Here is a 24,123-nt window from a genome sequence, read left to right as displayed (position 1 = left end):
AAATCTACGGGAAACTTCATTCTCAGCAAATCCAGCTTCTGATGGGCCCCTGCAACGCACTCCACTGCAGACATCCTTGTCTTGGCTCGCCAACGGTGACTCCAGTCTTCCCGGGGCCCCAGCCAAAAGCTTGGTACCCATCCTTGCCCCTTTTCTTTATCTCGTACCCCACGTTCAGGCAGGGAGAGGAGACTGCGCATGGCCTCCTGCCCCAGGGGTCTCTGCCGAATGATTAGAGTGGGCTCCTCCCCAGCCCCCTGCTTCTGTCCTTGTCCCTTACCACCTCATCTCAGCCCCACAGCCCCACTGTCCCTTTAAAACATGGCTGGGTTGGGCCGTGCCTTGGCTCACACCCCTGTGTGGCTCTCCGCTTGAGTCAGAAAAGAAGAAGGGGGCATCTAGAGTGAATATAGTCAGGAAGGACCCAGGTAATATTTAATTCATGGCTCTCAGTTTGCAGGTGATGGAGCCTTCCTTGGGTCAGGCAGCAGCTGGTCTCCCCCCAACACACACACACACACACACACACACACACACACACACACACACACAAAACCCCTTCTAAAGCCTCATGCAATTGGTAATCGAGTGGGGATGGCTGGGCAACGTCTCTCTGGTTCTCCCACCTCTGAGCCTTTGTGCAGACCTTTCCTTCTACTTAGAGACCCTTCCGTCTCTTTTCACCTAGCCAACTCCATCTTTCTCTTCAGGCCCAAGTGTGCAGGTCACTGTCTCAGGGTCTTCCCCAAGCCTCTCCCTGTCCTGCAGGACCGGCTTCCCCCGCTCAGTGCTCGAGGGGGCTCTCTACTTTCTCATCACACTGGCGTCCACAGTCTTTCTTCCGACTGGTCTGTAAATCCCTCAGGGCGAGGACCATCTTCGTCCTAACACCCAGCAGCAGAATGTTTGTGGGATGGGTGACTGTCCACCACATCCTAACCCAGGTCGCATTAGCAATTACACTGCCGAGAACTGGGATCTGGCACGTCCAGGGCTCTCATTCCAGCCACACCATCTCCCGGCCCCATTGTGCCGGCCCCATGGTACCTCGTGCTTTTTATTCATGGAGGAGTGATGCGTTGGAAATATTTTAGAGAAGAGAAGGAAGGAGTCTAAAAACTTGAGTCCCGTCACTTTATGTAACTATTAATTTGGCACAGGTTGAGAGCTTGGTGGGAAACAAAATTGCTTAAGACTTTTTGCTGCTTATAAAGAGCCCAGAGTCCGGTTAGGAGGAAAGGTAGTAAAAATTACTGAAAATATTGGAACAAGTGGAATTCGAGAGATGTATTCTTGTGACCATGGCAGCCCTGTGCCTGGGTGTGGAAGGTTCCAGGACTGTCCGAAAGAGTGAGTTTGGCACATAAGTCAGCTAAGGCCATATACCTAGAGTGGGGTTCGCCAACTGTGGCCTGGGGGCCCAGTCTGGACCACTGCCTATTTTTGTGTGGCCTGGGAGCTAAAAATGGTTTTTATATATATTCAGGTGGTGGGGAAAAACAGATAAATAATATCATATGGCACATGTATATTATATGAAATTGAAATTTTAGTGTCTGTCAATAAAGTTCTATTGGAACTCAGCCATGCTCATTCATGTATGGCTAATGGCAGAAGAGTTCCAGCTATGGTTATATCTCAAAAGCTGAAAATATTCATTATTTGCCCCTTTACAGAAGAAAATGCTGACCCCTGATTTAGAGGAAACAGCATGTGCAAAGCCCTATCCGCAAGGTGTTCAGCTTGGCTGGAGTGTGGGGGGTGCGTGAGAGAGACAGAGAGAGAAGTGTGTGTATGTGCGTGTATGAACGTGTGTGCACGTGTGTGTGAGTGTGTGTATGTGTGTGGTGGTAGAGGGGTATCAATGTGTGGAAGGGGGAGGGGTATGCCAGGGGGCGAGATCGGAAGGCCAGGCGGGGCACCATCTTGGACAGGTTTGGCATATCCCGCCAAAGCTCCAGCCTCTTGTGCGGGCAGAGGGGAGCCAATGCAGGGATTTAAGCAAGAGAGTGATAGGCTCAGACTTACCTAATAGCGAGCTAGCCTCTTGGTAGTTTGTGTCTGTGGCGGGGGGCCTGGTAGGTAGAGATCAGGAGACTGCAGCACGCTTGATAATTGATCCTGTCCTTCTCATTGAAATATTCCATTTTTAATGTCTCCACCAAAGCAGCACTCCAGCTATAGCACTTACTTTGTCCCTCTATCCTTTCAAGAAATCCTTTAGAAGCGATTATCTTTTGCTATGGTGATGGCTTGACTCTTGTTAGGAGGACATATATAGAGTCTTTTCAAGTTTTCTTGGGGAAAATGCTGCATTCAAGTTACAATACAATGGTGATTCACTATCTTTTTGTTTTTGTTTTTGTTTTTGTTTTTTGTTTCTAGAGAAATTTGCCAAGAGTATCCCAGGCCAATTATCCTGGAAAAATTTCTCTGCATCTTCCCCTCAAGGATTCCTTAGACTTCAAAGAAGACTGCTTGCAGATAGCTGGCAGGAGGAATAGGCCCCAGATGGAGATGTTATCAACGTCCACGTGTGCCCACCTCTGGAAATGTTCACATTTTTAAATCATGGAGTTAGCACACTGTGGTCACCTTTGGGGGCCCTGTTTGAGGTGTATAGTTTAACTATTAATTTTATACTTCAAAGAGAGTGCAATTCATGAATGCAGCTGCAGGGGATTTAAAATATTACCCCCACCATTGTAGTCTCCCCATTTTGTCTTTAAAATGGAAAAAATCAAATGGAAACCTGTGGGTGCGAATGGTTAGGGCGGTCGTGTTTCTGAAACAGAAGACCATCCCTGCCACGTTTCTTCAAAGAACAGCTTTCCTCTTGCTTTTCGATGATATTTGTAAGGTTCGACTTCGCTGTCGTTCAAGGAAGTGTTCATGTTGGTGAGGGGATGACGCTTTATAAATGTCAGTGTCTTCGAGGAATAGAAAATATGGAATAAGTTATATTATAGATTCCCTTTAACATATGAGTTTCCCTGGGTGGGAGGAAATGAAAGTTCAAGTTTTAAAATATTCTTTGTGTTATTTTTGCTAATAATTTTTCTCTTCATTTATCTCTTACTTGCTTCAAAAATGATAGTTATTAATGCCAGAGCATCAACTTACGAAAATGTTAAAAACCATCTTCAAGAAAACGTCGTATATACTATACGGAACGCGTAGTCACGTATACTCTACTTACACGTTCTAGAAGTGATGTAAGTGGCGACAGTCTCTTGTGTTTGTTAGGATCGAATGATGAATGATAATTACTGTTCAGGTTGATGCATTGATATTTCCCAGAACATGTCTCCGAGGGGTTCAAAAACCTTATATCCTTTGTTATCATCATCTGTTAAATATTGTGCTTCTCACGTGTGCCTTGGTGTTGCCAGTTGTCTAGTTTTTTTGTTTGTTTTGTTTTTGAAGATTTATTTAGTTATTTTAGGAGCAGCGGTGGAGAGGGGCAGAGGGAGAGGGACACAGAGAATCTCAAGCAGACTCCCCGCTCAGTGCAGAGCCTGACCCCGGGCTCGATCTCATGACCCTGAGATCATGACCCGAGCAGACAGAAACCAAGAGTTAGCTGCTTAACCGACCAAGCCACCCAGGCGCCCCAGTTGTATAGCTTTATACATAATGTTAGTTACTTCCTACCTGGGTATGAAGGAGTAATGTGGTCACCTGCCCTTGAATAGTAACAAAAGAGTTGGAAGACACATGGGAAATAATGGTAAAAAAATTTTTGACAGGTACAATGGCATTTTAACACTGTTTAAAGTTTATATTTATAATAATTATTACTTAGGAATAAATCTGAAATGATGAACTCTAAAAGGTTAGTATTAGTAAATTTAACAGTTAAGACTGGGTTGTACATTGCAGAAAGTCTAATTCAAATTGGCGTAAGCCAAAAGGAGATCAATCCACTGTCTCGGTTAACCCGACATGACAGTGTTAGCTGGATGTAGGGGCGCAAAAGATATAATCAGGTTTCAGCCTTTTCTCCATCCTGCTGTCACTTCTGTGGTCACAAGGCGGCGGCCAGCAGAATGCGCGTCATCTCACGTACCTCCTGTCTCTTGCTGAGGGGAAGAGCAGGAGTCTGTCTCCTCCGGACATCAATCACAGCTCTCATTGCCTGTCATCGCCTCTGGCAAGCGGAAGCCGACATATTGGTGGCTGAGGCTTGGCCACATCATCCTGGATAACCTTGAAGCAAGTGGACGAGAGGCAGTGGAGAGGGTGGACACCTAGAGGAACATCTGGTGCCGTTATTGGAAGATTTTGTTGGGTGTTCACTACAGTATGTCCTTGGAAAGGAGATCTTGGTTGGGGCACCTGGTGACTCAGTCGGTTGAGCAACCGACTCTTGATTTTGGCTAGGTCGTGATCTCAGGGTTGTGGGATTGAGCCCCACGTCAGACCCTATGCTCAGTGGGGAGTCTGCTTGAGATTCTCTCCCTCTGTCCCTTTCCCCACTCTCTCTCCTTCTTTCTCTCTCTCTCTGTCTCAAAAAAAAAAAAAAAAAAAAAAAAAAAAGGAAAGGAAAGGAGATCTTTGTCAAGCTCTGGTTAAGCTTGCCTCCAGGGTAGAAAACCTGAGGCTGATGAGATCTGGAAATTTTCCTGAGAGGAGGTTAGTTCTTGGTGTTTGCCTCTTCTGTTGTAAAGAGGGACTCAAGGTTTGTCCCCCACTTTCTGCTTACGGAGTGAAGCTCAGGGAAACACTGTGGAGTGGTGTCGACGACCTGAGGAATACAGGAGGTGAGAGGTTGTGGCTACTATGCTGGAGGTAAGTGAGAAGCTGGGCCCACACCAGTGGGGTCATTCCCATGCATAGAAGGACTCCCACTTGGTTTTTAGATTCTCTTGTCACCATCTTGAAATTCCCAACTTTTGAACAAGAGGCCCTGCATTTTCCTTTCACACTGGATCATGTAAATTATGTAGCCGGTCCTGTGAAGGGCTACAGCTACGCTGGGACCAGAAGTAAGCCGTGGGGAAGGAACCAGCTTGAGGATCACTGTTACAGGGACCCCATCAGGGACCATTTACTGCCAATGGCAAAAGCTGTATCACTGATGCGGAAGCTGAGGGCTATCTTAGGTAACAGCCAGAGAATGAATTTTTACCCTGTTATGGGAACTATAAGGAGAGATCTTCATTCGGGACGGTGTTTCCAAAGAACTCACAGATACATTCAAGACAAAAAGAGTTAGCTTTGAAGACCCCAAAGTCCAGAGGACACCAGTGACTGATCAGAACCTTTTCTGTCCTACCTCTCCTTCCTCCCCAGGCTCACTCCAGCCCAGAAAGAACCAGAAGGCAGCCTCGTGGGGACAAGGGTAGGAAGAGAACAGGAGAAGGTGTTGAAATGGAGAACCCAACCCCTTTTCCACTACCGGCCCCCACAAACAGGCCCAAGGTATGGGGGAGGAAAGAAATCAGGGAGACAAACTAACTCCAAAGGAAGTTTGGAATTTTGACAGGTACACTGGTTTTGGCATTTAATTGACTGAAATTAGACTATTTTTATTACTCAAATGACCGCAGGACTTTCCTTATCTGAAAATGATCATGAACATCAGGCAACCCGCTTGAGATGCCGCCCGAGGGTTGGCACGCTGTCCGCAGAGAAAGGTTTTGAATGGGCAGGATGAAAAAGTGAGCCTCGTTTTCTTGTGTCCCATGGAATCCTGCCCTTTCCAACCAACCACGGCGGCTGCGGATGAGTTCCTGTAAATCACCGTCGTCATTTCACACAGAAGGTAGATTTCTTGATCCTGGTTTTTGAAACAATAAAACACAATGTGAAAAAGCATTAAATATAAAATTTTATTGACACCATAAAATAAATTGTTAATATTAGAAACATGTTTTATGAAGATGTGGCCCCCAAAAAAGTCCATTTATGGTGATCCGTGGGATTTGGTAATAAAGCAAAACCCACCTTTCATGGGACTTAAACTAGAGCAATGCCTGTGTTTGGCGAGGATTGACTCTCCGCCGTGGTAGCTTATCCTATTGGGGTAATACTCTGTTGTTAAACAGAGGAAATTAGATGTACTAACCACAGAGTCACTCAAAGTAAGGTAAGGTCGAGAAAGAAACTAATCATAAGGAACTTCACAGCTGAAGCCCACCTTCCTCCATGGACTCAACAGGACATCTAAGGGAAGTGGGGAGGAAGACATCCTGTTGTGTCAGGGATTGGAAGGTAGCCTTAACTATACATTTCCTTGTTTTCATTAGCTTGGGTTACAAACTTGAGCATTTTTTGAATGCCCCTTTGGAAAGTGAACTTCCTCTGTTTTTCTTACAAGTTCCAGGGTGAGTAGGAGAACTTCTATAATCGGTGATCACTCATTCTTTTTCTATTTTATGTAAGTTCACAATGAAACACAAACTTCTCCATTATCATAATTACCTATCTTGTCCTGGGGAACAATGCTTTCTTTGTGTAACAAAACATTCTTCTAAGGATTGGGTGAAACTGGTTTTGCAGGTTTTCCTCTAGAGCAGAAACCATCCGAACTAGCTCTGGGCGATGGACTCTCTGGTATTTATTTTCACATAGGAGCAGGTAAATATTAAGTATGTGACCAGCAAACGTTTCCCCCTTTTTTTCTGAACACTTGAAGGTAGCGCGAAATTGGTGTTTGTGAATAAAACACAAGGACCTCAGGCGTTCTGTGATCAGTTAAGACAGAGAGGCGCAGTGCTGGGACTCTGAGCCCGGACCCCCGCCCAGACTGCAGCCCGGGTCCCAGCACCCCTGCCTGACCTGCTTCATGGCGACCTGACCTTGAGGTCTACCTGTGGCCAAGGGGACTTGAAGTTTTGGCTCTATTTTTCTCAAAAAACAAAAACAAAACAAGCAAAAAAACCCACCAAATGACTCCAAAGTTAGTGTGTGAATATTACTGAACTCACTTGTTGACTAAACACTGAAATTACATGGTTTATTTTTTTAATGACCCAAGTGAGTACGCAGTTTCATCCCGTCTGCCTTCCCTGACGTCAGGGAAATTGAGAAAGACAGGCCTGCAGTGCTATACTAGCCCACCTTTAAAATTACAGTCTTGACTGTTAAAACGAGAAACAAAGGACAGCTAGGTCGAAGTTTAAGATAAATTCCCCAGCTCCTTTTAACGTGAAAAGTAACGTTTGATCAACGTTATTACTCTCATTCCTGAAGCTTCTTCCAAGGCAACAGTCACTCCGGGCTGTCAGTTTTCTGTAGCAACAGGCTTAGAAAAAAATTTAGTTTCTATGCCAAGAATAAAATTCTAGCTCCCAAATATTTGCATAAGTAAACATTTTCAAATTCATATTCCACATACATGCTGAACTTCGTGGTGTTTATAAATGTTTTTGTGATTAGCCTTCAAGTTTTTGTTGGACAGATGTGTAAAACCCACTGTTGGAAGTGGGGTGTGGGGAAGTAAGGATAAGAATTTTGTCCATTATCAGCACTTAAAGTTATGCTTGGCTCTTAACACCAAATTATGAAAAATCAAAGATCTGAGACAAAAGAATTTGTAATTTTAATTTTACCTGTCCTCAGGTTCATACCCCATATCTGTCAGGATCACCTAATTTGGCAGCAGGGGAAGTAACTGGCTAAGACAAAAGACGAAAGATTCACCACCATCCTGGTGGGTTAGCATGATTCCTTTTTCTCTCCAGGTTAGCCAACCTTAACTAGACTTGCTGATGCGATGTCCTGAGACATCACAGTGAATGCATACGGGTGAAGTAAAACAGCAGCATGTAAATACATCTAATTATACCCAACCCATCCTAAAAAAAAAAAAAAAAAAAAAAAAAAAAAATCCAAGTTCTAAATATTGGGGGAACATAAGAGCTTTCTAACAGCGCGTGATTTGCCTGTTGCAAAATAGAGGCTTATGCCTTAATTTCATGTTGCTTTAGTGCATATGAATTTCACTGCACAGATACCTTATAGAAGACTTACTTGAATAATTTCTTGAAGAGGAGTCGTGAGTATCAGTCATCTCAAAGACTGAATTAATTGTTTTCCAAGGTCCCAAAGAGAACAGAGAGTGTACATTCCCCATTCCTTTCTCCCATGTTATTTTTGGGTTCCTCTGTACTTAAGACCCCTTGACTTAGTGACCTAAGATACAGCCGAGCTTCAGGCTTCTACCTGACCCATGGGGTTCTTCAGACAAATTGTGCTGGTACGAGGGAGGGATCAAGCAGGTTGGAACTCACGTCACTAACTCTTTCATTGCACATTCCTCAAAAAATTTCCCCTTGACAGAAAAAAAATGTTATTTCTGTCTCTGTCGTTCTTCAGCGTGTTTTGTGAGACATGGTTTATTTAGTCTTTCATCAAGGATTTATTGAGCATTTACTCCGTGCCAGGTATTTCGCTAGAGCTAGAAACCCAAAGAAAGATAATACATGTCCCCTGGAAGAGTGTATAGTACACTCTATGTGCTAATATGCCTCATATTTATTCACATTTATGTATACTTTTAGGTATGAAATGGTCTCATATCTTTGTAAAGAGGACTTTGATGTTCCGATTTGCTTTTACACCTGCTATTTTTGGATATTGTCAGGTAAGCCGCCCATGCTGATGTCGGAGATTTCGGTGGTGCTAATGGTACAAGGTTGGTTCCAAAATCAGGCTTCAGTGTGAATGATAAAGACATAGCTGCTATCGATTGGCGAGTAACAAGGTATATGGAGAAAAAGGGACAGAAGAAGTGAGGGGTACAGAAACCCCGAACAATCAAAGTGGTGTCTAAAAGGGATGCGATTGTGTTTTAAGGCAACTGAAAGCATTATCGGTCGTCAGCAGAGAAAATAAATTGGCACCCTCATTTTTTAATATATCTCCTAAAAATCAATCAGCACTTATCGACACCTGTCAACCCTTTCACATTTTCTTATACGAGGAGTAAGTTCAGCTTCAAGCTTGGTGGGCATCTATTGATTTCACGTCTTGGAAAATGAAAGTTTAGATTGGTGTGTTGGGGGATCAGCATTGAGAGGCATAAGACATGGTTGGTTCTATACTCAAAAGAAAGCCCTGCACCTTAGGGCAGGAGTATGGATCTCCTTCAGGACGGGAGGCTGCCATTATTTGGCACATTTCCACGTAAGGTGCTCTTGATATTCCAACTACTTTAACTGGAATCTATTAGAATCTGTGATGTTTAGGAGTGGCTTTAGAGGAGATGACAACTGTCTCAGGAATGTAATACAGGGCCCCCCACCCCAATTCGGCTCTTTTGAGGACTGATCACAGTAGTATCCCCCATTTTTATTGAGATCTTACAATGGCTGCATATTAAAAGTAGAGGCTTTACAAGCAGTATTTGAGCCTTTAAACAGGCACGCATGGGTAGTACCATTACTCTTTTCCCAATTCTGAATCTGAGTTTCAGAGAGGTCAGTGGTTTGTCTAAGACTCCACAATTTCAAAATGTCAGAATTGCTGGTAAAATCCAGGTGTGCCTCTAAAACCTGGGTTTTCACCATCATTCCACACTACCAACGATGAAATGGACTTTATGCCATCAACTACACGGCTAGGCATTTTTGGGCAGAGTTCTCCATTTCCGATACTTTCTCATGTTCCAAATAAACCTCAGTAGTCACAGCAAAGCATCGAAAGGCTGTGGATGGGCTCAGCTGCACTGGTAGCAGAAGGGCGTGGGGTGTCTTGATTCATGCGGTGATCATTATTCATGGTTGCCCTTAAGAGATTCTGCGGGGTGACTCATATCTAGGAAATGTGGCAGCAAATCAAGGGTAGACCAGTTTGTTTATCACGGAACTGTTGGTCCAGAAGGGCAGCTGCTAGAGCAAAGGTGGGAGTTCTGAGCAAAGGCTTTTAGCTGTTTATTTGCCGCTCTGATACCTTTGTCAAATGCTCTGTCCTGAGCGGGTGACTTCTTGATAACTCGTGAACTGCTGTAAAATGCTTTTGAGCCAGAGATCAAAAGTTGCAGGGTCAGAACTGGTAATACTGCTGGTACATTTGAAGTTATAAACACTTTTATTTTTGACAACTGTTGTTCTTCCCTGATATTGTACAGACTTAATTTTATCACAGTTTGCCTTTGCATGATGTTTACTATGGATTGATATATTAGTTATTCAGTTTTTACTGTCACATAAAAATTCCCATTTACTCAACAGAGGGACTGTATATAAATCAGAAATGAATAAAATAATCGCTTTAGTGGATGTAATTTATTAGTAGTATGACTTTAATTAACTTGTTCGTAATAATGGATATGTGAAGTACCCGTGATTCTGCCTGACAGATTAGTCAGTGTCTGTTCACCTTGAGCATTTTCAGTGTATTAGGCAACAATGCCAACTCAGTGAACCCTCACATTTCTATATTCATGGAAAAATAAAGCTATAGGCAAAATAATTGCCAATTAAGTTTACTCGTGATGTACAAGAGAATATTGTAACCTACTAATGGCTTGTAGCCTGACTTTTTCCTCCAAGTTCTCTGGAGGTATATTTTAAATACAATCAGATTCACCCATTTTAGATACACGTTTACAGTTTGAGAGATTCTGGCAATCGATACAATCGTACATTTTATGTACAAATGCATAAAACACTTCCAATATCCTAGAACGTTCCTCATTCTCCCAGCCACAGGGAACTACGGATATGCATTGTGGTGCTTCCCATCACTGCTGTTTTCATTTTTCTGTAACTTCATATAAATGGAATTGTATGATACATAGCCTGGATTCATCAGGATTCTCCAGAGAAACTGGAGATCACACACATATATATGTAATATACTTAATATTTAGGTAATACATATATATCATGTATATATATGGAGAGAGAAGAGAAGAGAGAGAAATATTTATGTTATTTTAAGGAATGGAGTCATTTGGTTATGGGGATTGGCAAGTCTGAAGTTTGCGATGCGGGCCAGCAGGCTGGAAGTTCTGACAAAGACTGAAGAGGTGATACCTCTAAGTCCAAAGGCAGTCTGGAGGCAGAGTTCTTTCCTTTTTTGAAGGAGTTCAGTCTTTTCCCTAAAGGTCTTCAACTGATTGGATGAGGCCCACTCTTATGGAGGGTAATCTGCTTTATTCAAAGTCTACTGATTTAAATGTTAATCACATCTAAAAAATGCTGTTCACAGCACCATACAGATGGTGTTTGACGAAACAACTGGGTACCAGAGCCTAACCAAATGGATTAGTAAAAGTAATCATCACCCAGCTTTTTGTGTTTGCTTTCAAGCATAATGTTTATGAGCTCAATCCTGCTATTGCACGTACTAACACTTTATTCTTTCTATTGTTCAGTTGTAGTCCACAGAATGAACATACCACACTCATCTATCCACTTGCCAGTTGACGAACATTTGTGTGTCCAGTTTTTGTCTAATACGAGAAATACGGCTGTAAACTATGACAATTCAATGGCTTTTAATATAACTTTTTGAGACGCATTAAAATGTAATCCATTTTGCTTTATATATTGCTGTATAGAAATGGCCGATGTTTATGCTGTCCTTCAACATTTAGAATACGTTTGCTTTTAATTTCTACCATGTAATTATCTAATAAGAAACATGTAAAATAGTGCTGCTTGTACATGATTTTACATAAGCTATCTCATTTAATATTTAGAGCAATTCTGTGATCTAAATATTTTATCTCCATTTTGCAGATGAACAAATGGAAACTTAGGGATATATAGGGAATTGCCTAAGATGACGATAGTAGGAAGTTACGGAGCTGGAATTCAGAGCAGGACGTTCTGACTCCAAGCCCAGTTAACCTTGTTCACAGGTAATAGCCAAGGATGGGCCCAGAAAGGGATAGAATTGCAGTAAGGCATTGGAAAGAGGTGTGGTTAAAACTCAATCAACTGGAAGAATTACTGTTCCTGACTTAGAAAGAACACAAAGGCTTCACTAATCATATCAAATTTTAGGATTGGAAAAATCCAGTGAGTGTTCTCCTGACAAGGAATGGGAAGGGCTGCTTCCCCATATAACGATGGCACAATTTGTCTCTTCACTCAGGATCACTCTGTGCTTTCTTGAACTGATATAAATAATTCATGAGGTGATCACTGGTGTATAGTGGTAATTCAGGTAAGGTACTTAACGTTTTCACTTAGCCCTGGGATTGCTCTCAGATGATCTGCCTCAAGGTTCCTCGCCCTTGACATTAGTGCAGCCTGCTGTCCTTCACCAGAGATGCTTTCTTCCTGATACTGGAGGAGTTCTTAGTATTACCATGATCATTGCAGCAGGTAAAGACTTGGGGCCAACGTCTTCTCAGGTCCCAAGATAATTCAGTCTTAGCATGATTCCATTTCATGACTTGGAAATTCAGATTACTCATTCATTCCAAAATACATATGGAGCGTCTGTGAAGGAGCAATGCTATTGGTAGAAGCATCTATTGCTTCTTTAGCTATCACTTTGTAAGTTAATTTTTGATGTGTTTAATATTTTGTAGACTTGCAAGATATATACGATACAGTATACATAATACGTGCTCCCTTTCACAGGGGTTCTGTGCACTGTTTTCTAGGCTTCGGTCTTCTCTAAGGTGGGTGTGGATCTCTCTCTCACTCTTCTACAAATCATGAAAAATGAAGTTCACTGAAATTAAATACTTCAAGATTTTTTATTTATTTATTTGGCATAGAGAGAGAGAGAGTACAAGCAGGGGGAGCAGCAGAGGGAGAGGGAGAGGCAGACTCCCCACTGAGGAAGGATCCCCATGTGGGGCTCGATCCCAGGACCCTGGGATTATGACCTGAGCCGAAGGCAGATGCTTAACCGACTGAGCCACCCAGGCACCCCTGAGATTAAATACTTTGCTCCAAATGACATGCTTGTCAGCGGTGGAGTCACAATTAGAACTTAATCCTGTCTGACTCCTAAGGGAGTCCTTCAAACCAGGGGTCAGCCAATTTCTTCTGTAAAGACCCAGGAAGTAAATATTTTAGGCTTTGCAGGCTTGAGACAAAGTTGAGGAGGGATATAGGTACTCGTGAAGTATACGGTCTGTCAAGACTACTCAGCTCTGTGGTTGTGGCATGAAAGGACTCACATATAATACATAAGCTAATGGTGCAGCTGTGTTCTAATAAAACTTTATTTATAGCAATAGGTGGATTTGACCTGTACACAATAGTTTGCCAAAAATCTGTTCTAAACTGTGCTCTGCTGTTGCCTTTTTTTGGGGGGAGAAAAGATCTTTTTTGAAGTTAGTTCTAGGTTATTGGGTACGTGAGGGTTTATTTAGAATGTTTGATTAAATGGCATTGAATATAATTTCATTTTAGTGCCTCCTGTTTACAGAAGTGCAAGAAGATGGGAAAACAGTCATCTTAGACAATGCTAGTAGACTTAAGACCTCAGAATGTCGAGTTACCTGAACGGAAGCAGAGTTAAAACACACACAAAGCTATATCATGTGATAACCTATAATTGCCTAAAAAAAGAAATATTTCAGCCCCTGTCTGTATCAGTCTCTGGCTTATGTTTTATTCTGTGAATTTATACCACATTGTGGCAATGGTATCAGTTTCGTATGGCCACTGTGTGTGACCAACTACTACAGACGTGGTGGCTTTGAAGTTATAACTTTCCTCTCCGAAGGTTCTGGAGGCCAGAGGTCTTGGGGAGCTAAAATCAAGGCATCTATAGGCTACGTTCTTTCTGGAGGCTCAAAAGGACAAACCAATTCCTTACTGTTTGCTTCACAGGCTGCCCAACTCCCTGGGATCATAGCCCACCCCCCCCTTCTCTTTAGTCCGGCCTCTACTATTGTCACATCCCCTCTGACTGTGAGCATCCTCCTCTTTCTTATAAAAAACCCTTGTGATGACATTGGTCCCACCTGGATCATCGAGGCTCCTCTCTGCCTCTCAGGATCCTTCATGTAATTACATCTGCAAAGACCCTGTTGCCATGGAAGGTCATATATACGCAGGCTCTGGGGATTAGGGCATCTTTGGGGGAGCAGCGTCTGCCTACCACGTCAGTGACGCCGAGCAGTGGGGGTGGGGAAACCACTTTAATAAGAGCGTGTTTGTAGGGGGGGCACGAGCACCCTCCAGATTCTGAGCCTGCTTAGTAAGAAGTCCTGTCAGCTGAGGTCTGTAATTTTTCCCAAGACAAAATCGTGTGCCTTTCTGTGGCCTCTCGGCCGTGCCCCCGCTGAGCAGGTGTGAAGGTGCCACACTGACTTCATCTGAGTTCGCTAGTTTATCAGTATGCTGGCGTTCTCCTTGCCTCTTTTAGCCAAGCAATTTGTACCATTCAAAATGCGGCTATTGTTAAGGAAATGATTTAAAGATGATTCACATGTTGATGGTATTTAGCACCTACTGAAAGGATTTGTTAAATTTTCTCCTTTGCTGGGTTGCATGGAAATATGTGAAGGCTCCCTTTTAAAGAATTTATACAAAAACGCCCTATTATTATGGCTGTAAAACCAAGCTTCACGGGCATTATTTATTCCCCCTGGTAATTGTTGAGTAACACTGCATTGTTGGTGCATAGATAGGTCTTTCAGAATTTTGTGATGATTTTCTCACCCTGAAAAGCCACCGTTGGCCAATGCTAGCCTGGTCTACACCAGGGGATGTTAAAGCCAACAGAATGATATTCTTTGCACAAGGTCATTTAGTTGAAGGGAAAGCAGAGTGATGAGCCAAACCCTGATTCCAAAGGCTTCCCAGGAGAAATTCTGGTGACTCTGGTATATAACCACCTTTACTAGTGTTCTCTCTCTGCAAAGATGGCGTAAGCATCTCACTACCATGCGGAGAGAACCAAAGAGGACAGTAATGATCTCAGTATTCTATATTATAATGTAGAAATTGCTTCTGTGAATCACGCTGGCTGGACTGAGATTAGTGGGGAGGTTGGAGCTCATTCTCGTGGTTGGATCCGAGAGCCAGGTTGCTTTCCCAAATAGGTTACAATACTATCTTGTGGCTCTGTCTTTGGCTGCAGAAAGTGTGAATAATGGAATTCTATTTTCAAAAACATCAGGCTCCAGATATTTCCATGTGTGGTTAATTGCTGGCAGTAATACCTAGGCCGATGAGTCATTTTCTAACTTTAAAATTCCTTCACAGAAGGATATGCCCCAACTTAAGCACCAGGAAGTAGGATTTAAGTTAGATTTAAGAGCTGGCTGATGGAAAGGGTTATTAAATACTGAAACCAGTTATTGAAGGAGATGGTGAAGTCTTCTCTGGAGGTCTTTAATAATGGTTTAGGTGTTGTCTTGCCCGAAGGCAGAGGATATTTTTAATGTGTTGAATTTGCATATTAGGGATTTTAGGAGATCTTCGAGAAAGCCCTTAAGGTACTCATTGGGGCAAAATGAATATGTATGGGCCGAGTGAAGCACTGGAGCTCTTTGTGCCTTCTCTTTGAACAGCTGGTCATAATTTAGGCAAGAGCTACCCCACAGCTCTCTTGTTTAGAGGAGCTATAAGAAAAAGCAGGTCCACTGTAGAACTTTTGAAGAGCAAGACCTTCAGAAGAGGTGCCTGGTATTACATCAAAAGTTGAGAAACAAAGAAATTCAGAAATTCCTCCAAGTTTGGGCCCTCTCTTAAGTCTTGGTTCTGGGGCCTGTTTTGACCCAGTGTTAGACTGGGGAATTTCAGGGCGATGAAGATAGAAGCTTGATTAATTGTGCAGAGATCTGAGCTTCCTGGCTTGGAGGAAAGCTCTGGTTACTGAAGAACCCACTCCTGTTTTTCCACCCCTGTTGGAAGAGAGGCACATGGCTATGTAGGAAAGTCAGGCCAGCGGCAAGGAACGTGTTGTTACTGACCTTATTCATATTGATCTAGTAAGTACCATCCCAGCAGAAGGGGAACCGTCCTCCCAAAGGAAAGGGTAGCGACCCGTGATTGTCTCTCAGATACAGAACAGGTGCTCAGAGTTGGAACTGGGAGTTTCTTCCCTTTATTTGGCAGTGCCTCCTCCTCGCTGGGCCCTCCTATGTTTGTTTTGGCAGAATAGGCAGCTGTTCATCTTCAAGAACTTTCCCCATCAATGGAGACCATTGGACTTGTGTGTTTCTCATCCTCGATTAGAGCCTACTCTTGAAGCCAGGTGCTCTTTCACGTTCTTGTTAGCGACTTGAATTAAACCAAAGAAGCCCGTGCTTTGTGGGTTGCACCAAGCTGGGAGCAGTGAATACCGTGGATAGCTGAGCGGAAGGCTAGAGAGAGATGCAAATAGGCGAAAACAGATCAGAAACAGAAAGATGACGTTTAACAGCATTAAACATAAAGTCTTGTAACTCAACTTTGGACAATTGGTTACATACTATAAGGCTGTCATCACGATTCATCCTGTGAAGGCAATGCTATGGGCATCAGATAAAGGAGAAGGGCCTTATCTGGTGACAAAGGTCTTGCATCGAAAGAAACTGACGAGTTGCACAGCGGTTGGCAATTAGTAGGTGACAAACATTTATGCAAAGATTAAGTATTATATTTACACTACAGGTTTCTTAAGAATTCTTTACTGTTCTTTTTTCCTCTCCAATAATATCTGTTCACATTTCCTGAGATTTTCTCTGACCTGATTTTCTTCCCTGAAACTGTTGTGCTTTTGTGTATTTTCCATCTTTGTACGCACACTATTCTTACTCGGAGTTAGTTTCCTTGATTTCCCTGGTCAGTAAATAACATCACAGCCCCGCCCAACCTCCAGGGGAAACTGTATTCCCTAAAGAAAATTATCTTGATGTAATTCTATTTTATTCTGATCCGTGATTGTCTTCATTACACACACTTTATGTTCCCTCTACGAGTAGTGACACTAGTAATTGCGTTTAGTTCCTGGATTCTACCGTAATCGTTTACACTTGTCGACATGTAGCTTTACAGTACCTTTATACTATATGCTTGATTTTGTGAGGGATACAATGCAGAATATTTATATTTTGAGGAATATAAGGAATATATCATTAATATTCATTATAGCCCTCAGATTTTATTCATACATTATTAATAAATTGAGTTCTGTGGAGTTTTTACAATATTGGGGGGGGGAAGAAGGACTCCAAATAAAATCTTATGTTTAACACAATATTGTGAAATTTGATAATGTGACCTTATTTAAGTGATAGTCATCTTTGGTAAATAACAAAACTTGCCACAAATGTGGTAATTATAAACGCATGTGCTCGTTTGTGCAAATAATACAGTGTAATCATTGTAACTCTTTGCAGACTGTTACTGGTGTGCTTATAAATAAAGCATGTTATGCAAGAGCTCCAGGCTCCAGGCTTAGAATCTATATCACTCAGTCAACAAAATTTGGACATAAATAAATTTTGGCAACATGGAGGGATTATTTTCTCAGTTTCTAGGTTATGGCTAGGAGTCTACAGAGGATATGTGAAGTTAACTTCTTTTTTAAGATAAGTCGCTTGAAATATAAGGAAGGAAATCATTACTTTATACACATATGCTTATATAAAAAGCAAAGAATGGAGAAAAATGAGACATGGTTTAGGAACAAAGACCAGAGGAGTCTCTGGACGCATGGGGGCAGACCTCCAAGTCTAGTTTAATCTATGACTTAAGTACTCCAGCCTGGACTGAATCTGGGAGGCGAGGTGTGTGCCAAAACCTTGAAGACTTACTGGCAGCCTCTCGGGAGACGGACGAATGGGACAGCATTGCCCACACAGAAAACAATCAGCAATGGGCTCAACAGCCACAGCAGGTGTTCTGAGGTACGCGAGCACGGAGAGCTCATTGAAACCCAGAGATGGGACCACACGCCCCAAACTAGAGCCCTCGAGGGGGCTCGAGAGGGAAGGTGGTGAGGGATGTGGCAGTTGAATTCTGAAGAGCTGTAGGAGTGGAGTGGGGTTAGGTAAGAGAGATAGGTGCTCCCGGCAGCGGAACAGCCTGCCACGTAACCCAGCGTGGACAAAAGCCCAAGTGTTCATGGGCCGGCAAGGTAGACGTGGATTGTGTGACTGGCAGAATAATGGCCACAGGAAAGCCCTGGGACTATGTCAGAAGACGTGGCGGGGGTGGGGAGAATAAGGTTGCAGGTGCAATTAACGTTGCTAATGACTCCCCGGAGTTATGCCGGTGGGTCCAATGTAATCACACGCGTCCTTAAAGGTGGACGTGCGCGGCCGAAGTGGCAGAGCGGTGAGGTACGAGAAGGGCTCCTTTTGCTGTTGGCTTGGGAGCTGGAGGAAGCAGCCAGGAGCCCTGCATTGCGGGGAGCCTCTACGAGCTGGAAAAGGTAAGGGAGTAGATTTTCTCCTGGATCCTCCAGATGGGAATGTGACCCAGCGAACACCTTGACTTTGGCTCAGTAAGTCTTGTCTTGTGTGGGACTTCTGACCTCCAGGAGAGTAAGGTAATAACTAGGGGTTGTTGTTTGAAGTCACTCAGTTTGGACCGCGGTGGCTTGTTACAGCGTAACTAGCAACTGAGCACCCGTGAAGACCGTATTCAGGGTGCAGAGCAAGGAGCCAGGGGGCACGAAAGGCAACCTAGGCTCCTGGCCTGCTCTGCGGTTTTGTCTCTATCCTGAATGTAGTAAAGGAAGCCAGGAAGGCCTCAGGCAGTGGGCTGATGAGACTGGGTGCGTGTTCTAGAAACAGTACTTGGGCAGCAGGAAGGACTAGAGGTTGTGCAATCACCAGGAGCCTCTCTGAGTGGTGGGCACCGCAACAGATAGGATGGGGGGGTTCTTGGGTGTGGAGGGGGTGACAGCACTGAAAATGACCCCGTGGCATTTGACAACATGCTGGGAGGACGGTGGGAATCTCCCTGAGAAGCCAGCAGCAGAGAGGAGCTCTGCAGTCCGTTGGCAGGAAGCGGACCTGTTGCCTCTGATGTCCTCCCAACCCCAAGAAGGAGGAGAAAGAACCGTGTGTTGTGCGCATGGGTGGGAGGCTGCCGAGTGAGAATTGTAAGAGAAAACAAAGTTGATCTCCTCTTTGGGTAGGAGTTAGGATTTCTGCTCGTAGTGAACCTAGAAAAACAGGTGGCTATGAAGACCCACGGGAGACTTGGGCTTCTGGACACTTGCTTCTTATGCCTGAAACCAGTTCCCTCCTGTCCTCAGGCCGACAGTTATTAGCTTCCTTCAAATCCCCACCGGGAAGGCCTCTGTATCCCCAAGTCTTCCCTGAAAACTTAGGTACCCGTTGCGGACGCTTGTTAGTCTTGTCTGCCTCACACTACGTTCTCCTTTTCCTGCTACCTGGCAAGCTCTTTTCCTCTCCACCCCTGTCCCCCCAGGCCGGGTGGGGAGGTGTACCACGCTCGTGAGTGCAGGCCTGGGACCTCGGCTGCCAGGGGGAACATTTCTTCAGGAACTCCTCTGGATGCTGAGAGCAGGAGCCCCTGTCCCTGGAGGGAGGCTCTGGGGACCAGGTCTGCCTGGACCTGCTGGGGTTCTGCTGGCTGTGAGGGGTTAGCCTGCCTGACATGCAAGGATGAAGCAGGGGGAGAGTTCTGACAGGACCTGGGTGTTGAAACCCTTGGGTACTAGTCTATTCTGTGCTATTTGCTTGATTCAGTTTGGGTTTGGCTTCTGTCCCTTGTAAGCAACTCCCTTTCCACTAGCCTTCACCTGCAGGTTCCCAAGATGCCTTCACGGCACTGGCTTGACCATGAACTGCCCAACTGCTGTTTCTAGTAGTTTCATAGGACTGCCCTCAAGTACCAAGAATTGGGTGTTTTAAAACAGAAACTTCTTCTCAGTTCTGGAGTGTAGACGTCCCAAATCAAAATGTTGGCGACATCTTGCCGTCCCTGAAGGCTTGACAGGGAGAACCTGTCCCGTGCTGTTCTCTTAGTTGCTGGTGTTGCCTGCAGGCCTTGCTTCTCCTTGGCTTATTGGACTATCACTCTGACCTCTGCCTCCGTCTTCATATGGTGTTTTCTTTCCCTCTGTTTTTATATCTTCCCTCTATGTCTGTGTCTGAATGTTGGTTTTCACATGCCCTTCTCCCATGTCTGTGTCCAATATATGCTGATGTAATTAGCTTATAAGGACACCAATTGTTGGATCACTCTCCCACCGTAACTTGCATCTTAACTAACAAAGGCCAACAGTATCCAGCACTCTCAGAATTTCACACCAAGCCTGCACCTGTAAAGCCTCCAGAGCATTAAACACCAGAGGCATGCTAAATGCTGTGATTTGGGTTAAAACCCTGTCTACAGCCTGAACAGCCTGGAAGATGAGAAATTCGAGGTGAGTCCTTTAAGACCCTGCCCTGGGAGGTGATAGAATGATAATGCTGTTGGGGAAAAGTAAATAGTTGAAGCAAGATATCTTAATGTTTGAGTGTAAAGTAAGATTAGAGGAGAAGTTTCAAGATCTATGCAAAGAGACAGGAAAATAGATGGCCAGCTGGCCAGCAGGTCTTCTAAGTTTGGACCGGATTCTTGGGGAGCCCTGGTTGAGAACCTGCCACACTGATGTGGTTCTGATGGTTTGGGTGCTTGGCCTTTCTTTAGTGGTCCTATTCTGAAGCTCTGTTATGGGCCTATAGTCAGAGAACCTTTTTCATGAGTTTCTCCTTCTGTGACACAAGTAGGAATATAGACACCGTTTCACCCCCCATTTTTTTGGTCTATATAATTAACATTTAAAAGACTTTAATTTTTTTTTTTTTCCTATGACCTTTGAGTAACGTTGAAACAACATTCCTCTTGGGAATGTTGTCTACTGAATGAGTTTGGAGCCCTGTCAGATGACCCCAACAACCTTCTAGTGCAATAGCTGGCATGTTGGTCCATCAGTTCTGAATTTGGATACCCTTCATAGCTTTTATAGAATTCTATAATCTCAAAGGAACCTTGGTTGTCTGGGCAAAAATCTTGACCTCATGCCCAAATCCTCCCAGGCTTTTCCTGAGAAGTGATTGAATGATTCTGGTGATGGGAACTGCATGTCTTCTGATAACTGCTCCTTTGTTTTCAGATGCTCTAATTCCTAGAAAGTTCTTCTATTGAACTAAAGTCAACCTCTGTAATTTTTCACAAGGTGGTTTGACTTCTGGAGCAACCGAGAACTGAATCCTTCTCCGATCTGACAAGTCTAAGTATGTGAAGACAGCTATCCTGTACCTCCCAATCTCTTCCCTAGCCTAAGCAGCCTCAGTTTTTCAATGTCACCAGTTTTTTCAACGGTTCTTCAAATGTCAAATTTCCTTTCACTATCTTGGCTGTATTTCTCTTAAAGCACCATATGTTGTTCTGTCTTAAAGTATGGGCACCAGCACTAGAACAAAGCCCTCCAGGTATTGTTTGATGGGCAAAATGTAGAGCAGAACATCCTCTCCATTTTCTGTAATCAAAGAAAATTGCTGGCAATTACACTCCTAGGATACTCTTTTTCCTATAAGCTCCTCTCCCACCTCCGCTTAGCCTTCTCTATTCTTACCTCAATCTTGTCACGATCGATTTCTTTGTTCAATAGAGATCTGAGCACATTCAGTTAAGTATTCTGATGCACGTTGGGCTTACAGAATGGGAGAAACCCATCTCTGCTATAAAGGAGGGTAAAGTCTAGTTGAGGCAAAATACAAAGAAACAATACTGAAGGGACCGATGGATCAGAAGGAGCATTGACCGCATTGGAGGAAGGAAAGACCTGTAGTAGAACTAGAAAGTATTAACTGGATGGATTTCTTTTATCCAATGAGTATTAGATACAGCCCGTGCCAGTTGCTCTCGGCACTGAAGATACAGTAGTGAATGAAAGACTGTGTGCCTTCTCTCTTGGAGCTTGCAGTCCGATAACAGAAGATGGAAGAACCCCAGAAGATCTTCAATAGCCTTCATCTAGAACAGGGGTCCGGAATGAGGGCATATTGGCCAAATCTGGCCAAGCACCATATGTAAAGTGTCACTGGAACAGAGCTACACTCAACTATTTATGGTCTCTGGCTGCTTCCGTGCTACATTAAGAGTTGAAAAATCATATGTAAGGCCCATATGGGTGAAAATACTTGCCCTGGCCCTTTAAGGAAAGTTTTACTAAAATCTGATAGAGAATCCAATAAGGGAGTGGTGAGCCCTGGGGAGGGGGGGCATCTTTTGAGAGGTTGGTCAGAGGAAGCCATGCTGATGAGGACATTTGAGCACAGACCTGAAGAATTGCTAGAGAGAGACCCATAAATGTCTGGGGGGAAGAATATTCTAGGCAGAAAGAAAAGCAAATCTAATGGCCCTGAGGAGGAGGAATTAAGTTTGGTGTATCCCAGAGTACCTGTAGCTGCTTGGGGGCGGGGGCGGGGGGAATCCTAGATGGGCCAGTGAGGCCTTGATGAGAGCTTAGCCCTGACTCGGGGGACATGGGAGCCACAGGTAGGTTGTGAGCAGAGCAGCAATAGTCTTCCGCTGCTCCTACAAGAGGCTGTTGGAGCTGGGGCAGGAGGGGAGGACAGAGGAGAGAACATGGCAACCACGGGGCTGGGCTAGGGTGCTGATTCTACAGACAGTGACAGGGGCCAGATCTTGGACATCACCTAAACGTAGGTAGGGGCAATGGGATTTTCTGGTGACCTGGGTGGGGAGGATAAAGGAGGGAAGAGTCAGCAATGGTTTCATTTTAAAAACTTGATTAAAAAATAACTTCAAACTTAGAAAACGTTGTAAGACTAGTTCAAGGAACACAGCTATACCGTTTACCTAGACTCACCTGTTAAAATTTTACCCTGTTTGCTTCATTTGTCCCTCCTCTCCCTTTGATATGCACATATATGTATATACAGCTTCATGCCTATTTGTAATGCATGTGAATATATGTGTGCATTTTCCTTGAATCATCATTTAATAAATTCGTTCTATGGCCCTTTGCTCTAATGGCCACCTTGCTCCTAAATATATCAGTATATTTCTTAATGAGGATGCTTTCAAGTAAAGAATAAATAACTCCTATGTATTTAGGTATGTTTATATATGTTGTCTGAGCAACTCCTAGGATGTACTTGCCACTCACGTGATAGGAGGGATACATTAAAGAGCAGCAGGAGCTACTTCTGGTGGCTAAAGAAATCGGGAGTTCAGTTTGATATAGAAAGTTGAGTTGTCCAGTTGCCCGTTTAACATTCTTCAGGGTTTAATAGACAAGAGTCCAGGGCTCCTGGCATCCAGCTATCTGGGAGATGAGAGAGAACAAGTAAGAGGAGGCTAAGACAGACTGCCCTAAAAATGAGTGTAGAAATAATCCAGCAGCTGGAGGAAGTTGTGGGGATACTGGGGTTCTTTATTTTAGCATGGAATCCTCTGTGTCTCTCTACTGATGAGAAACAACCTCAGAGTGACGAGGGGATGATGCAGGAGGGAGGAAGAAATTCCTGGAGTGACCCCCTTGAGTAGGTAAGAAGGGATGGGCTCTAATACCTGTGTGGGAGCCTCAGCCTTCTGTAGCAGTAGGAAGTTCAGCCATTACTATAAGTAGGAAGGGAAATATGGGATATAGAAGTTGGGCCATAAACTTGGTTGAGAGTGAGTGGAAGTCCTTTTCTGTCTGCTCATGTTTTTCTCCTAGAAATCAAAGACCCACTGTGAGAAGGAAGAAGGTGAAAGGTTGCATGTTTGAGGAGAGCGGTCAGTCTTGTAGGAGGTAGCAAAAGAGACGAGCCAACAAAACCTAGGGCGTTACAGGTAGCACCAAGGGCCCACATGAGCTTAGTAGATGTCAAGGAAGACCAAGACCAGTCACCTTGTTTGTGTTCTGTCCACCTGCCTTCAGCTAACCTGGCAAAGAATGTCCACTCAGATTGAACCAGGACCAGGGTTTTGCCAACAAATGTGAACGAGGAGGGCAGGACATTCAGGGTCCATTCAAGCAGAGCCTGTGATGAAGGAGCTGGAATGAAAGCTGAGGAAGGGGGGGAGTATGGAAATAATGGGGGTAAGCCAGAATGAAACGGTGGGAGATCAGGGGATTGCAGGTCCTGGTAGGGGAGAGGGGTGGTGGTGATGGGATTTGCGTGATGACCATTTGGGCTGGAAAAGGAGGAGGTGGGGTTTAGAGGCCGGACTCCTGCAACTGAGCTTGCACTTGGAGGAGAGCATTCAGGTTCGTGTTCTGAATGCTGTAGTATGG

This window comes from Ursus maritimus, unplaced genomic scaffold (assembly GCF_017311325.1).
Source record: "Ursus maritimus isolate PB19 unplaced genomic scaffold, ASM1731132v1 scaffold_10, whole genome shotgun sequence".
NCBI lineage: Eukaryota > Metazoa > Chordata > Mammalia > Carnivora > Ursidae > Ursus > Ursus maritimus.
Note: the sequence above shows the minus strand (reverse complement) of the source record.